This window comes from Malurus melanocephalus, unplaced genomic scaffold (assembly GCF_030028575.1).
Source record: "Malurus melanocephalus ecotype Western Australia unplaced genomic scaffold, MMel_1.1 scaffold_531, whole genome shotgun sequence".
NCBI lineage: Eukaryota > Metazoa > Chordata > Aves > Passeriformes > Maluridae > Malurus > Malurus melanocephalus.
The window spans coordinates 325,196-339,708 of record NW_026623763.1 but is presented as its reverse complement, the minus strand read 5'-3'; the positions used below and the strand labels follow the sequence as shown (position 1 = coordinate 339,708).

General features: G+C 36.6%; 1 long non-coding RNA gene across 1 annotated transcript in view; it reads left to right on the top strand.

Annotated features, from left to right (window-relative positions):
* LOC130582860 (uncharacterized) overlaps positions 1–14,513 on the top strand; it is a 25,832-nt gene that overhangs the window by 9,176 nt on the left and 2,143 nt on the right. Inside the window, exon 3 of the long non-coding RNA XR_008966353.1 lies at positions 2,561–2,612. This is a non-coding gene — a long non-coding RNA (uncharacterized LOC130582860). The remainder of the gene's footprint in view (positions 1–2,560; positions 2,613–14,513) is intronic.

Sequence of the window (14,513 nt, the reverse complement as noted above, 5' to 3'; positions counted from 1 at the left end):
AGCAATGCAGAATGAAGTTCTTGCTTTTCTGAGAGTGCTAACACAGCATGCAGTATATAACTGACTAATGGAAGTTTGCCACTCAAGTAACTCAATCAAAAATGTAATTTAGCTTGAAACTCTCAGCTATGACTCTTGTATCTGTCCCAATTAAATAAAGCGTGATGATGATTGCATATGTGTTACTAATAGGGTTGTTATGAGAATTTCTGATAAAGCTTTTGATGGGAATGCTAATGCAAAAATGTAAGTTTTRAATATTCTGAATTAAAAAGAAAACMGCTGAATACATGGGATATTTAAAACAATTTTCAAAGGGACAATCTCCTTATTCAAAATGYTTTTCATTTTGAATAKAYTTAATCCTCTGTAAGGCAGATTGGGGGGTGGTGTTTTTTTGATCTTTTAAAAATCATCAGATTCTAAAATAGATTTGTGGCTTTAATTCTAGAACAATTATCTTAAGAACATCAGCTAAGCAAGTGTAACACCCTCAACTGTCTGTGGAAAGTTTTCAAGGTGTTGCTGAGTCTCATGAAGCAGAAAGAACACCATCTACTATAAGTAGGGGCAGTATATTTACCTTAACAAAACTGGCAGTTWTTTGAAGCATAACAGGAACCCTTGGCATGATTCAAGCCCTTCTACTTTGTGTTGAAGTGACTTACTAACCTTGTGTAAAGAGGTGTGTCAGAGGTGAACRTCCACCAAGTGATACCAGCCTGAAAATATGCAAAACCTCTGGCATAATTWCCCAAGCATTAGATGTCTCTCAGAGCAAAGCTATCAGAAATAAATTTTCTTACACTCCACCAAAAGCCCCCTGTGGATACTTCATGAAGAAACTCAGATAGCCAGTAGCTTGACCTTCTAGAACTAATTTATGAAAGTAAAATGTGTCTACTTGCCAGAAGAACAGCATCTCAGCAAAGGAAGACTGCATTTCTGATCTTTCTGCCCTGATCCTTATGGAATAGCTACCAAAAATAAATATATTCATAGCTAACATTCACAGCTGTACTTGACATTAAAAGCCATCGAGATAGTGGCTCCCTGGTATCTGGCCTTTCTCTCCAGGTGGCACCTCTGCCTGACCCCTCTGTCCCACCAGACCCACTGGACTAATTACTGCTTTACTTGTTGATATTTCCCTCTGCTCTGCTGGTAATAACCACCATTTTCTTTCAAATTGGTCAGATAATTATCGTAATTATTTTCAGCTTGGAGTTTCTYGCTTTTATTTTATGTCTAAAGAAGGACTTGTATGCCCCAAAAGCTTGCCTGTTACACCCAGTAAGTGCAACAAAAAAAGAGATAAAAAGTCCTCACTAAGTTTCACTTTTCCCTAAACTTAGATGGAATRTGTGTGTTTCCACAAAATTACCTCTTAAAGTGCACTTCTATAAAATGAGTATTATGTATTTTTGAAAATTCATCACAGTTTCACTGTATCAAGTTAAATACTTCGTACAAAACACAAATCGCTTTCTGGTTGAAAASATCTGATGATGAAAACTCATTTGATGCTTCTAGGCCAGATTGCAGCAACTTTACGATCTTGCTATTTTTTTAATATCTTTTTTTGTTGTTGTTTACAGATAAAATAAAATTCCATGTTACAGCTCAAACTTGCAAAAATATTTCTGCAAAGATTTGATAGGGTAAATATAATTGTGACTGAAGAACTATAGGTATTCACACATCTCTTTTAATTTTCTAATATTGTCTGTCAATTAGGATGATGTGCATCTTTTAAATATATGATTCTTTGATCTGTTTACTTTGGTGTTTGTTTTTAATTGTGCATGTATATATATATATATAATATCTATATATTATATATATAGATATTATATATATATAGTCTTCATGCTTAATATAAAAAAAAAACTTATATGGGCAAAAGACGAACCCAGTTACAATGAAGCAGGGAAATTACTGTTAATTTAGCAATGCAATAGCCTGATATATTAGATAAAATAATATATATTAATAATTCAGATTAATATAGGGAAAAAAATCATAGTGCAGTTATACTGCAGCTATTTCAGAGGAAATAAAAAATCCTTTTTAGATACCCTCTGAAACCAAAGACTGGGAGCTTCAGCCTTCCTGAAAAAAAKAGGTGGACTCAGGATGAACTCTCAGCATCCTGCAGTCATCACTGGGAGGCATTTGGTCTTTCCTTGGGGAGTTTCTTCCTTTTATTGGGAGAAAAAATGTGCTGATCGTCCTGCCTTCCATGGACTTTACTTTTGGACTTTCATGCTCGTTCTTGTCATTGGTTCCTAACCATTCCCTTTTTGTCATGAAGCTGGGTTTTCMTGAACAATGAAAGGCTGGAATCCCGTAGTGACCTCTGAGTTTCAGTTGTGGTTTCTGTCAGAACCCCCACACCTCTGGGATTGTTCTGCACATGTGCATCCTTCTGCACTTCATTTTAATCTAGAAGCATGAATAGCTGTTCATTGTCACTGTAAAATAAAGGAAATCTGAAAAAAATGTAGTTAGTAGTTAGCTGATTACCAGGCAACTAATTTTTAGTTTATTTTTTTTTAAGGCTAAAATCAGCTCAAGAAAAGACAGCCCATACAAGGACCCTGAGCTGTCAGGTGAGTGGCCTTTAGTAGTGGAAAAATTGTTTTGTTTATCACAAAGTTGTTGGGAAAGTTTAACCAAGCCAAAGCAAAATAACACCTCAGCGATAAGGAAACCTTCTGTGAACTGCCCATATAGAAGAGCTCAAACTCTGCTGCTGCCTTGTCAATTAAAAAAAAAAAAAAATGGATTTTATCATATCTTCCATGTAATTCCCTTATCATATTGTGATGGTGGTCTCTAGYATACTGTTAATGGGTGTGTGAAAAGTGTTTTTAAAAAACCAAGTTCACTTCTAAGTGTAGAAGCTTATGAAGAGCTGCTTCAGCAGTGAAAAAATCAGCTGCCACTGGTGTCTTGGGCAACAAGACAAAGGGGTTTTAAACAGGGTGCCTTTGATTGTTGAAAGTAGTTAACAAATAATTAAAAAAAAAAAAAAAAAAGGAAATAAAAATCCCAGACCACCAATACCTTTTTACCCCAGAAAATGAAATCCCAAACCCAACAGGATTTTCAGAAGAGGTCAAAGGTTGGACTTGATGATCTCRGAGGCCTTTTCCAACTTAACTGATCCTGTGATATGGTGGCATCAGTGGGCTAAAAGCAGATAACTATTAAAAAAAAAWATAGTTTTCTGCTATAGTTCCTGTCTGTAGAACAAACATGTCATGTATGATATGATGCTTAAGCAGTCTTTGTGTCAAACAAGAGACAGACCTTTAAAGTGGTCTTTTACTTGAAAAAGCTTATTATTAGGCAGGATGTGAAGGAAGGGGTGTTTTTTAGCAATATGGAGTGAATGGGARTGAAAAATAGACAGTGAAAGCTTTAGTGTGTCATAGAAGTAAATTCTTATGGTTTTGATAGCCCAAAGACAACTGTGYTCGAGCTTAAATGGATCTTGAGAATGAGAATAGCAAAAGCTGCATGACCGCAGTTAGAATATTTTCTTTTTTTACATTACCTCCAGGTAAAGTGCATTTGAAATAAACCACCTTGAGATTTCAGCAGAAAAATACCATTTGTTGTCTCTGGGTCTTCAGCAAATCTGCCAGTATGAAGCACAGAAGACATGCTGTGCTGTCATTCCTTGCCTTCTGTCTCATACCATTAGTGTCTTAAAAGAATTTCTCTGGCAAAATAAACTGTAATTGCAACTGTTCAGTGCCCACCTGAGAAAATTACTTTTACTATTAAGACTGAATGGATCAAAAAGGTTCAGCACRTTTTCTTTTCTACCAAGACATGTATCAGAACAAGACCTACAAAGTCAGGGAACAGGCAGGAATAGCATCTCATAGTACATTTATATTTAAACCTGTCACATTTTTTTCCCCTTTAAACCTATTAATCTCCTCGATTCTTATGTACCTTCTTTGTACCCTCTCTCCTTTCTCTTCTTCAGTGCTGTTGTGTGACTTCCAGGTTCTTTTAATACCAGTTTAACATCAATGAGTCAGAATTCATTTTTGTTTCCTTAGCAAAGACCTTGTTTTTAAGTGTTCTCAACATTACAAATCAGAGTCACATTTTCGCAGATGCCGAGATTCCTCAGCTTTCYGTGCCCTGGTTTTGAAAACATTTTAAATGCCTATGTGGTTTGCCTTGGAGTGTAAATCTGTCCCTCAAAGGAGGATCTTAAAATTGTGCATTCCCATTAGTGGCTGTTTCAAGGCCAGCTTTAATGAAGACGTTCCTTTCACGGAGGTTTTTAAAGAAAATGCCACAGAAATGTGAAAACTTTCTTTTAATCGTTTAAAAAAGAAAATCCAGAAAGTAGCCATAAACGGAGAGACTTTAACTGCTTCTGCACCACCACCTGTAAGAAACCTCCAGCCTGCTCTAAGGAAAGCAGCTATTCTCTGAGAAAATTTGTAGCTGGAAGCTCTTTTACAGTAATAGTTTCAGCCAGTCCTAATGAACATTCAGAGCAGCCCATTTAATAATGGTTTCCAGAAGGAGATGTGTTTGGGCTCCTAAACTTGCAGAGGCATAATCCTTTTAGGAAGGTAGGAATCTGGTCTCCTGAGTGGTTGTCTGAGGATGGGACAAGCCACACTAGTTCGAATTTGCACTGCCAAAGCAAGAAGTCAGGGCATTGAGGATTAAATAGCAGTATTTTGGAAAAGCCTGATTTCCAAAGGGAAAATGGACACAGAGGACTCATATCAGTAGTGGCTGATTTGTTTTCCCCTTTCTGAGCAAGGGGAGCAAGATCCATACCCCTGAGGAAGGCCAAAAGGCAGATTTCAGCACTGTTTTGATGTTTCCCATCATGGTTAGAGGAGAGAGGAGGAGCTGCAGATATCCAGGCCTGTCTTTCTGCTCTGTTTGCTCTTTGGACAGCATGGCTGAGAGGCTTTGGTGTGGCATTTGCCATCTGAGCAGGATTAAATGTGTGTTTTGGGGAAGGTATATGGCTGACCCAGAGCTTCACTTGCAGCAATGGTTTATCCTCACTCAACCTTGCAGGGGACAAGGCAAGACATCATAGAATCCTGGGATGGTYTGGGTTGGAAGGGACCTTCAAAGGTCAACCAGTCCAACCCCTGCCAAGGACAAGGACAACTTTTGCTGGGCCAGGCTGCTCAAAGYRCYAYCCAACGTGGCCTTGAACACTTCCAGRGTGTGTGAGAAACTTCTCAGTTTCTCTGAGCAGCCTGTGCCAGTGTCTCACCACCCTGGCAGTGAAGAGTTTCCTCCCAATATCTGATATAACTTACCCTGTGACAGTTTGAAGCCATTCCCCCTTGTCCTATCCCTTCATGTCAAATGTCCCTCTGCAGTTCTCTTGTGGCTCCACTCAGGTACTGGTGGATGCTGTAGGGTCTCTCCAGAACCTTCTCTTCCCTTGGCTGAGCATTCCTATCTCTCTCAGCCTGTCCTCACATGCCAGCTATTCCACCCCTCTCACCATTTCTGGTCACTCCTCTGGAGCTGCTTCCACAGGTCCATGTCCTTCCTGTTCTGAGGAGCCTGGATCTGGATTCAGTGCTCCATGTTGCCACTTTGCAGGCTGGCAGGAATCATCTGTGGCACCCCAGCTGTGTCACCACCAYCCTGTCAATGTGACAGCCTGGCACAAGCCACTGGGATTTCAGGCTGGATGGCTCTGGGTTTTGTTGTGGGTATTTTKCTGTTTCTTTGTTGAGGCTGAAATTCTTCCTCTGAAATGTCTGAGCTCTGCGTCCCAGCTGGCCAGAGGCAAAGTCAACCTCTCATTACCTGGCAGTGAACCGTGTTTACATTTCATTAGGGTTGAAAAACACCCAGATGATTGCACATTCACTGTTTTCCCTTGCTCTATTAGTTATTGTGTCATGCCATGAAACATGAGAGTCTCTGTTGCTTGAAGGATCTTGGGCTGGTGTTTTTCACACGCATTAAAATAACTCTGTCGTGKTTTACATAATTCTGAGTGAACAGGAATCAACTGCCAAAGCCTGCGTGCCTTGTGCAACTTCAAGTTGCCCTAGGATGTCGGAAATGTTTTTATGGGGATTGGAAACATGACAAAGGGACTGAGGGAGGACCAGAAGCCTTSTGCAAAGGCAGTGGAGTGCAGGCAGGGTGCCCAAATTGTGTCAGAAATGCAACCATGTCAACTGAATCCCGTCCTAGGTGCACACACAAACAATGCAGTATAAACACAAACATTATTGTAAACTTATGTTAGTTCTGATGCAAAACAACAGAAATTAATGTTCCTTATTTTCTGATGAAAGCACCAAGACACCGAGGGAATTTGCCACATGTAAAAGCACTACAAGGCGCAGTCCTCACCACAGTTTATTTTAGTAGCCCAAGTTGCTCCTCATTGCAGACTCTAAAAAGCTATTATTTCCCAAATGWATCCAAAATAAGTCTGAACATGTTTGCCTGTAATGCAACAAGGTGAAGTTAATTRCAGGAAGCTTTAGAAGTGCAGAGCTCATGTGCTGCTGACACAGCAGGGGTGGGTCGGTCTGAAGGGAAGGGGAGAGGCGAGGACAATCCCTGTGTGGGAACCACCTTCAGAACAACATCTGAAACTTCAAAGCAGGTGAAAAAAAAAATAAAAATCCCACACAACAACCAACCCCCTGTAACACTTCTAAAATGTTMTAATAAATGAAGTGAAAATAACGTGCCCATTTACATTTCTTTGTTCTTATTTACAGTTTAGCTTAATGTCAGGAGATTRCCAAAGTTTCAGCATCAGCATCTGYGCTCACCAGCTTCGACAAGATTCAGAAAAAAAARRAAAAGAAAGAATAAAAGSAGTTTATACTCTGTAWATTACCTGTTTTCATGTGCARCTTTTATATGGGGGTGTTAATGGATGCAATAGGGAGTTACTTTTAAGCAAAGCTGCTGCTCAAGATGTGTTTCCCGACTTGGAGATCTGGTTTTGGGACCAAAATTGCTGGCTGCTTCAGTACTAATCCTCTGTGTCTTGTACAGCATCAAACCCATAGTTAATGTRGTATAAAATGAATGAAAGCATGTCCTCCCCACTAAATAATATTTTTATCAGCAGAGATCAGCAAAATTCCCATGGTGCACAGAGCCTTTTTAATTTCAGTCTATAACCAACTTTTGTAAGAGTGTTTTTTACCATAACTTCCAAATTTCCTTTAAACACAATRTTTGAGGTTTTGATTGTATTATTAGTAGTCAAACATTTTTTATTTGCACTATTTATTATGYCAAATACACAGAGCAGTGTTTTTAACATCCAGTTGTTCTTCAGTTTATTCTTGACTGGTTAAATGTGGTCTGTTGCATTTTGTTACTATGGAATCATTAACTAAGGACTTCTTCAGATAGTTTAATTTATAAATTTAGATAGTTTTTTTAAAAGAGCTTCATTTTAGTCTTTATATTTGATATTCCRCTATAAAATAAGATTAAGCCTGTTGATCTGCAGCTCTTCTTCTAATATTTCTTCATGTCTGAAAAACAATTCATTTATTTTGATTTTTATTTATATGAACATTTATATTCACTTTAACTAGCGAGGACTCAACACCATACAATGCAAAAATATAATGAAAAAATATATTCTTGACCACCTATACATCATTTTGCTTTGAACTTCAGGGTCATTTTCTTTAAATATTTTATATGAATCACCTCCATTTGCACTGGTAATAAAATGTTCTCAGACTCAAAAATTTATGAAAATAAAAACATGATGCAGATACAAAAACACATGTTACTGGAACATTCTGTACCATTACTTGAGATAAAGGTCCTAGTTAAAATTTAAAATATTGCTGAAATTATTTCTTGAGGAAGTTATTTTGGGACTTTACAGTGAGCTACACTTGAATAAAACTTGTTCCCGTGAAAAGCAATATTTTAAGAATTTTAAAATGCTGCAGCTTTAAATAAATTGATGACCAGTGAGATCATCCCTAGACATTCAGTAGCAATGGTGTTATAGGGGTGGCACTGAGACAGTAATAATGATGTCATCATACAAACAAGCAAAGTGTTCTCTGTGTGACTCATTGCTGCTTTTTGATAGAAGTCTTAACTTCAGAATTCAAAGTGTGTGAGAGATGATTGGTTTGGGGAAAGAGCATAGAAAAYAGAGAAAGAGACAAATATTTTTTAAAAAAATCCATGTAATTTCTATTTTTTTTTTTTTTAAGTTTCAATACGCTGCCTGAAATCTAGAATTGGGACAAACTGAACACATAACACAGTAATTTTTCTAGTTCAGCTCTTCCATGGAAGTGAGTTTTAAGTCATGCTTAATATTTATTTAATGCTTATTCTCCAGTCCTACACAGTTTAACTCAAGAACCTGATGACAAAGGRAATCCAGCTATCAAATTGCTGAAGGAGGATTTATATATTTCATAAATATGTTTATATGTTGCAGTAAATACTTCCCAGCTTTCATATTCTAATTACTTCTCCTCTGAAAGCTGCTGTTAGAGGAGCAGTTGGTCATTRTTATGTTGAGACATGGTGCTGGTTTGTTTTCTTCCTGGTGCCATCTCTTCCAACTCTATTGGGATATATATATATATATATATACACATTATATATGTATGAAATATTTCTCTTTAATATAGTCATATAGTATTATATATGTATGAAATATTTCTCTTTAATATAGTCATATAGTATTATATATGTATGAAATATTTCTCTTTAATATAGGCATATAGTATTATATATGTATGAAATATTTTTTTTTTTTCTTACAGTCATCATGCAAATGATTGTGCTTATTGCATGACACAGTTCACTGAACTGGAAAAAGGTGATTTTTCCGTTTGGAGCTGCTCTTGATTTGTTACCTCACAGTGCAGAGGGTTCACAAGGAGTATATGTGGTGTCTTGAGGTGGGAAAAGAGCAAACAAGACAGACTTTTTGGGTAACAGCAGAATTTGAAGAATCTACTCAGACCTGTCCTCCTTTGCCCTGAGTTAATCTTGAATGCTTTCAGGAGTAACGYGGAAGAGGCCTGGGTGTGCTGCTCTGATTATGTAGCTCAAAACATTGGTTTTATTTATTTTAATCCCATGTATTRGCCTGAATAATCTGAATGCAGACCTCTGCAACTGCACTGCATTCATCATGCAGCTCTTCTGCTGCAAGGAGAGCTGACAGATAGGATTTTCCCCCATTTTCTCCCATAGAAACTCTGAACAATAATCTTGTACTTGCCTAGGTAATAGCAYATGATTTTTCTCAGACACTTAAGCTGCTATAAATCAAGTAAGTGCATGTGTGTCAGAGGAAGACATAGCCCTTTATTTATGAATGTGTTAAAGAACTGTCAGAAAGGGATATTGATTCTGGTTTTATACAGGGAACCAGTGAGAATAACCAGTCAATGTGTCATAGGGAGAACTTAACATTATTATGAAATATTTAGGGTGTAAGGAAGTATAAAAATTAAACAAACTTCCAGTGGACAACAGCGGCAAGATTTTTACTAAAGAGAAGATGAAGAGCAGAGACTGGTGATTAAAAAAAGGAAAAAGCAGGAGAAACCAATATATCTTGAAGACTGTTGCATGAAGACCCTGTCCACTGATACATTTTGATTAGAATATTCTAAGAGAGCACAATTCTGACCAGCTGYTTACCAAAATGCCTTCTATAGCAYGCAAACCTGCATTTTGTTTAACTCAAGCAATGTAAGGTGCCCTGAACTGAGAGAAATTAGCAAACAATTGCAAAAGTCATTAAACTGGTCATTAAATGTTGTATAAGTAAAGAGAAAATCCATATTAACATAACATAGACTCAGGGAAAAAAAACACAAAAAAACACCAAACCCAAAACACCAAAGCCAAACACCAAGATCTCAACAACTATTTTAAAAATCATCTGCAATTGTTTTCTTGAGTTTGTTCTCATGATACCACTGCCCTTCTCAAGTTCAGTTKGTTAAAATTTTGGAGCAAGTGAGGTGTTTTGTTCAATGTAACTGCCTTCTGTTAAGCACWAATAATGTGTACTTGTAATGTCTTTATGGCTGATGGCACTGAGGACAAAAAATACCCTATGATGTCCACAGCCAACCAAATTATGCATGTGTAACCTACTTGTATGTGTTCAACAAAGCCGAGTTCACTGAAATCTTTCAAAATGGATTAAAAGGTGAGCCATGGAGTATTTGAAAATGGTAATTTTTGCATGAAAATAGTATTATTGACAAAATGATACAACTTGARTGCTTAACTATTATAATTGGCCAAAACAATTATCTGAGGATTTTGGTGTTGAAGTGGTGCCCTTTCCATATTTCTGGAATTTATGCCCTAAAATCATAGTGAACAATAAAGGACTTAAGAATGTTTTTTTCTAATTTGACTGCAGATTTCAAACATAGTGAAAKAAAGTTTCTGCTTCAACAGCAAAAATCACAGAATCACAGAATGCTTTGGGTTGGAAGGAACCTTAGATTCCCAAGGAATCCGGCTGTGCTTTTCAAATATTAACTTCAGCACCCCAAAGTACCTCCACAGACTGCTCTAAACCTGGAAGAAAGAATATCATCATTSCCTTTTGCTTTAGGTTTGAATATGAATCTGATGACTCAGGTCTGGCACAAAGAGTRAGGAGGAGATGCCCATTGTGGTGTGTCCTGCTCATACCAAACATGGCCTTATTTTTTATCAGAACAAACTGCTTTTCTCATGTCCTGTTTAACTGAAGAAAACACTTGATTTTAATACAATTTAAATGTGTGCTTAAGCACTGTGAACTGAGTCTTAAAAACAGAAGCTGTACCTGATCTCAGGTACTTCTAGTCAGTCTGCTGCTTGCTCATCTTCAGTATCTGCTGTAATGGATAATGAATGTTATTAAAAGAAAGCTCTGGAAAAAAATATAACAATGAATGTGAAACTTTTGGTCTTTGCCCAACACTTCTAAAGGGCAGAAAGGGGAAGTTTTTTTAAAAAAAAATAAAAGATGAACCATGAGAGCTGAGTACTGATCTGAAAGTTTTGTGATGTACACTCACGATCTGATATCTCAAAAGGTATCAGAGCCCATTATCAAGGAAGTTCAGTTTCACTGTGAAAGGCAGAGACACTGGAGATGTTTGTGATAATAATTTTAGGAGGGCTGATGCAGAGAAAAGGGTAGAAAACTTCCAAAAGTTCAACTTCAGAACAACTAGCTACAATCTAAAGGAAAATGTGAATTTCCCTATGTGACAGGGCTGCTTCTTCCTACTGTAATATTTATCTGGGACAAGAGCTAATTGAAAATAGAATTACTCTGTTGTCGTTGCTGTTTTAACTAACCATTGTTAGAAAAAAAAATTGTTATTTCTATTAAAAAAAAAAACAAAACCCAAACCATTTTATCATAGAAAAAGATCATAAAGTGAGTTTAGAAATTTTAAATGGAAAATCTCCAGAAATATTTGACATTAAAGATAAGACTTTGAAAGACAAGTGGTTTAGGCCCAATTTGGATTATCTTTCCAAGTGGACTATCCTTAGGCCTTTATGAAAATTTCCTTGCTCTTGCATTGCATTTATGTGCAAAAAAGATCATGTTTACAACTTGGAGAAAATAATTGCTGTTTAACAAGATCATTATTAACTATAAGGTTTCATAATCAATGAATCTTGAATCAATGATCAATGAATCAATGGTCTTCCTAAAGTAATGTTCTAGCAGTGCTATCCTGTATTTGTCATGCACTTCACCAATTTGATAATTTTAAATCTAATGACTGCATTTGCTCTTCAAATTAATAACAGTATGAATGGAAAGGAGAGAGAGATGCATTTTTTAATAATTTAAATAAGTCAATATAAAGATTATTTGACATATTAAGTATAGATCTAAGAAACAATTTGTACCTTAAAAGTATATTTCTCCCACTATTTTCCATTAAAATAATGTAAATACTAAAATAAAGCAAGCGTATTTCTGAAAAAAGTGAAGTTTCACAGTTTTATATTAAAATGTACAAAATTGGTAAAAATATGTTAAAGGAAAGGCCTGCTACYATAATTCATTAAGTTTAATAGTAGTCTCTATCTTCTGTCATGAGTATTCAATTTGCATAATGAATGAATCACTTGATAGAGTTTGTCTCTGGAAATAGCCTGGAAACTGAAATATCTTCAGAGAAGGAAAATGTCAATACCTTTGTTTGCAAACAGAATGTGATAGACATCAAAGAGACAAAAAAAAMCCCCTGTAACTTGGAGAAAATAATTGCTGTTGTGTAGGTTGTGTAGGAAGTTCACTAATGTTCTCACAGGGTACAAGAAACATGAAAATGTTAAACAAGTCAGCTGTTAAACCCACGTCTGAGCTTTGGAGAGCCTTGGACACCTCTCCTGGATGTCTGAGCATCCACCAAGGCTGGCTGGAGTGAGGTTTGACCTGGGACATCCTTGAGTAATGGTCAAGCATCAGGCCAGAACTGGACTAGTTCATCCATCTAACTCAAGGGAGCACTGCAGTGCTGGAAATCYGATGAAAGGGAACTTCAAGATGAAGTTCTGGCAGTTGAGAGTTATTTAAGAGTCCACGAATCTTTAAACAAGAGCAGTAGTCATTGAAATTAAAACACAAAGCCCTAAAATGAGTAATAACATCCTGCTGCTTTGCATTTCCCTGTACTCTCAAAATATTGTTCTGTGATGTTTATTACAACCGTGTCCTGCTTTTTTATTTCCTTCTTTTGCCCCACTAGCTCTACACTAGCATTGACAGGAAGGAAGAGTGGGGGATGAGAAGTGCTCAGGTGCAATTTTCAGAGCTGATGGGGAGGTTTGTTGCTTTGTCGTCTTCAATTTTATTTTCAGAGATCTTAGAAGTTGCCTTAAAAATGTTTTTCACTTACTAATCTAGAAATAGACAATTGTTRAGTGCATGCTACTGCTAAAGTTCAAGGTAAAACACCAGACACTATATATCAAATTCCTAATATTTATTATAAGCAATGCCATACTCAGACACATTTATCCACAAATGCTGTGACAAAAAWTAAGGGGAAAAATTAGTAAAGGTCATTGTCCATATTCACTGATACAATACAAGACATAATTCTGTTGCTTGATTTGTCTGTTTTTTTTATGTCTGAATTTTGATTCAATATATACTTTGTTTCCTCTGAATTTGGCTACTAAATAGATTCCAAATACTTTGCACAAACTTCCATTTTCCCTTAGSTCTGATGGTGATCAGGGTGACTTAGTGGCCCTTGTTCTTTGTTTCAATCTCAAAATCATAGAATACCATGTGCAAAGAAGACCTCAAGGATTACCTCCTCCAACCTTTCTGGTTTGTTTACTTTATTTTTCTTTTTTTTTAAAGATATAATTTCTTTGTATTCCACTATTACACTTTATTATTTGATATTGAGGGAGCCTTGATTTCTGGAACCTTGAATGGACAACAACAGCCTTGAGGAAAGATACCCTTTTGCTTCTGGATGTGTTTTCACTCCACTCACTGGTGGAARGAGTTTTGTGCTATAAAATCACGAGCTTTTCTCACAGCAGCAGTGAGGGAAAAGGCATCAGCCAGGTTCACTCTCTGTTTCAAAAGAGAAATTCAACTTATTGTCACAGACCAGTATCACCAAGGCAAAGATGAGTCTGGGGAATCCAGATAAATCTGTTCAATCCTAACTGGAATTTCAGCTCAGGCTATGGGGATATAAACTGTCAAATGCAATGGATCAGGCCTGTCACTTGTTCCATCAAAACCAAAAATAAAGCACATTTTTTTTGTCCCAATATTTAGTTTCAAGCTGTTTCTCATAGTGTCATGAAAAATCAGAAAGCAAAGGTTTTATTACAACACATTTGAGGTGTAACTGATCGAGTAATCAATGTATTTGAGTTCTTTGTCACATAACAACAAAAAATAATTTAACAAGCTTCTTAAAAATTGTACTTCTTGAAAGGATGAAAGTACGTAATTAAACATTGATTGGTGTAGCAATGAGATAAAACTGAAGGTTCAAAATGTAATGGTTGAAAATTAGGTTTTAGGGTATCCAGTCATCACAAAATAAGAGGAAATTATACACTACAGCAGTCCTTTGATGGCCAGGAGGGAAAGAAAATGTGTAAAGTCAAATGAATTAATAGTAATCAAAGTCCAGCATTTCCCATGAAGCATTCTGGTGGAATAAAATGTAAACATAGATTTAGGCTGGTCTCACATTTTCAGTGAGACACAAATACCAGCTRTGACATGGGCCAGAGCTACCATTTCCTGTGGTATTTTCTGCTGGAACATTACTCCCAGTTCTGTGGTCACTGTAGTATCTCAATGCCTCAATAAATCTGAAATAATCTCATAGATCTAGTTCTATATTCTTGTCAGTAGAAGAAATTACTAGATTATTTCATAGATTGCCTTTTATAATGCATGTTCAGCAAGAAAAATGCTAATATTTAAGTGATGTATGATTTCTATTACT